Here is a 3,715-nt window from a genome sequence, read left to right as displayed (position 1 = left end):
TCACTGCAACTATTTTGAGTCACTCAAAGGCTAATCAAAATTGGGTCCAAAGAAAAAGACTAATAAAATGGAATTATTGTAACCCATTTTGTCTTGGACTTCTCTTTTTCCAATGCCAATTAATTTCCATATATAATCCATTATTGACCATAGTTTTAGCTTCTATATTCCGTCATAATTTGTTCCTTACGCGTTGGAAAAAACTCAAAAAGAGAGAATATATTCACACAAGTCACAACGACAAGAAAAAAAAAACTACTAACGTGTGAATTCATGGACAAATTAAATGCTTGGTGAGTCAAGCTAATAAGGTCATTCATAAATGATAAATGCATTCTATTATGGACAATTATCTTCTCATATATTTTATTTTTGTTGTAAAATAAATAAGAAATATACAATAAATATAAAATAAAAGAGTTGTAAATAAATAATTCTAGTAGTAATATTTTTCATAATTACTATCTTAATATAATAGATATGATTAATATATTTATTAATATTATATATATCACTAATATACGTAGTATCTTATATAAAATAGAGAAGAGTATCTGATAATATATAAAGAGGAATAGAGAATTTTATTATTGATCGTGTATATTGTTAGAGGTTTAAACCTATATTTATATGCATATTAAACCTTGCTTTTTCAAAGTTTATTTATTTGAATTTGTTTTAAAAATTTATTCCTTTAATATTGAGAAAGTTGGTCGCCCAAGTCATGGTTATTCACATCTTTATCATAATACTCCTCTTTGAATAACCATTTAGGATTATGCCTCATTAAAACCTTACTAAAGAAAATCCATTGAGAAAATTCTTTAATGAAGGAAATAGAGTACAATATCCTTTTGGATGGGGACTGCCTCATAAAAACCTTGTCAAGAAAAATCCAATGGAAAAAAACCTGGCCAAGGAAAAAAGAGTACATCATTTAATATCTCGAAATCGACGCATCACAATCTAATATACCAATTTTTCAAAGGAGGATTTTAGGAGTGACTTTGTAAATAAATCTGTCAGATTATCACTTGAGCGGATCTGTTAGATATTAATTGTCCCTTGATTTTGAAAATCATGAGTGAAGAAGAATTTGGGAGAAATATGCTTTGTTCTATCTTCAAATAGGACAGTTGGGACTATCTTATGATCAAATAGTCCACATGATGACAGAATATATTGGATCAAACTCCTAAGCCAAAAACACTCGCGACTAGCTTCATGTATCGCTAGTATTTCAGCATGATTAGAGGATGTTGCCGCAATCGTCTATTTTGTAGACCTCCATGATTTAGCTGTACCACCATATGTGAATAGGTATCTTGTTTGAGATCTCCCTTTATGTGGATCAGACAAGTATCCAGCATCTGCATAGCGAACTAATTGTGACTTGGATTCATATGGATAAAACAATCTCATATCAAACATTCCATGAAGATATCGAAAGATTTGTTTGATTCCACTCCAATGTCTTCTGGTTGGAGAGGAACTATATCTTGCTAGTAAATTCACAGCAAATGATATATCAGGTCGTGTATTATTAACAAAATACATTAGCACTCCAATGGCACTAAGATATGGTACTTCAGAACCAAAGATATCTTCATTTTCTTCTTTAGGACGGAATTGATCATTTTTCACATCCAAATATCTTACGATCATTTGGGTACTCAACGGATGTGACTTATCCATATAAAATCTCTTCAAGATCTTTTCTGTGTATGTTGTTTAATGAATAAAAATCCCATTTTTTGTATGATCGATCTGCAGGCCGAGACAAAATTTAGTCTTTTCAATATCTTTCATCTCAAACTCTTCTTTTAGGGCTTTTATAATAGTTGGAATCTCTTTAGGAGTTGCAATGATATTTAAATTATCAACGAACACAGCAATTATAATGAATCCGGATGCAGATTTCTTTATGAAAACATATGGGCAGATATCATTGAAAGATCCAGGTCAGTGAAATCACTATTTAATATTTTCTTTTATAATTTGAATGTTATAATGTCATATGATTCTCTCTCCCATACTTAATAAATAGATACCAACGAAATGGCATCTTTGGAGAGAAATTCAAATCTTAGACTTAAGAATACAATAATCATCAATAACAATTAAAAACGATAATAATATTAATTAAATAATTTTAATTGTAATTGATTTTTATTTCCTTTAGTTCATTTATTATTATTGCAAACGTCAACAAATATGAAAGCTTGGTTTAATAGGTTTTTCATTGTTAATTTGGATCATGAAGATTGTTATTCCCTCCAGTTAAAAATCACAACTCTATTTCAATTACAAGCACAATTGGGATATGACAAAGAAATTTACAAGAAGGAGTTGAAAAATAATTTGAACAACAGACAAACTCACCCGATGAGATTATTGTCCGTCAATCAATTTTCGAGAACATGAAAGACTACACTAGCTTTGATGAGGTATGGTAATAAAATGATTTAATTTTTTTATGTGCATCTATAGTTATACTATACTAACTAAGTTCATACACATAGCATTCATAAGTTCATATACACAGCATTCATAAGTTCATATCCATAATTACATACAACTAACATCTAAAAATTAAATTCATGTTTATTAGATATTACATCCATGCACATTATTTTTTAGTTATTGCATAAGTAACTATCAAATTAACACATATGTTTTTAAATTTTTTCATAATTGAATTTGAAAAATGTCAAATTCTTAAATTAATTTATTCAATTGATAAATTTACTCATAACATCCATAAATTCATACGCATAACATCGAGAATTTCATATTAATAACATCCTTAATTTTGTACTCATAATATTTATAATTTCATACATATGATATCTATAATTAATATTACTAAATTTTAAACTATGGATTTTATTGTATTTTTCAAATTATCTCATATATACACTAATAGGTCATAATTTTAATTATTTTAATATTTTTATTTAATATTCATATATATGCTTATTTATTGATTTTAATATGACGAATTAATAATTATTTTAAAAAAATTTTAATTTTTTTTATATCTTATCTTTTATTTTTTTATTTTCTAATAGTTTATATGTTGATGAGTTTGGAAAACTCTAAATTAATATTTGTGATGACTAAACATTGTTAAAATAATTAATTACAAAATTATTAATCTGATTCTCATTTAACATATTTTTGGTTAATAATTTTGTTACAGGTTCTATGATGGGCCGGGAAATAAGTTTCTGACTTAAGCCCAATAAGCAGCCTTGCTACAAGCTTTATACTATGAGGCTGAAATTTTATATTAATGGGCCAGAATAAATATTAATGTTGCAAGCCCAACCAAATGCTTTCTTATTTGCTTCCTATGCTTGATCCGCTACACAATTGTATCAGGAAAGCAAATGCTTATCAAATGGGCCAGCTTTGATCATATTGTCACAAGCCCAAAATTATACTAAAGAGAATAGCTTCCATGTTTGGTCCGAATCAAAAGGAAAATGAAAGCATAGTGATTCCAACGGAACCAAGCTCTAACAAAGTGATGGATTTCAAAATCTATTACATTGTTAATTAATGCATGGGGAACATGAGAGAGAAAAAATTCAGCTGAAGTGATTGATGGCTATTATGTCAAACACGCCACTCTATGTTAGGGGAGTAAAAGCAAGCTATTCAAATTAATTTGCTTAACCACTTTGCTTTGCTTTTATTCAGATTCTTTTCA

This window comes from Arachis duranensis, chromosome 7 (assembly GCF_000817695.3).
Source record: "Arachis duranensis cultivar V14167 chromosome 7, aradu.V14167.gnm2.J7QH, whole genome shotgun sequence".
Classification (NCBI taxonomy): Eukaryota; Viridiplantae; Streptophyta; class Magnoliopsida; order Fabales; family Fabaceae; genus Arachis; species Arachis duranensis.
This window is presented reverse-complemented; position numbering follows the sequence as displayed.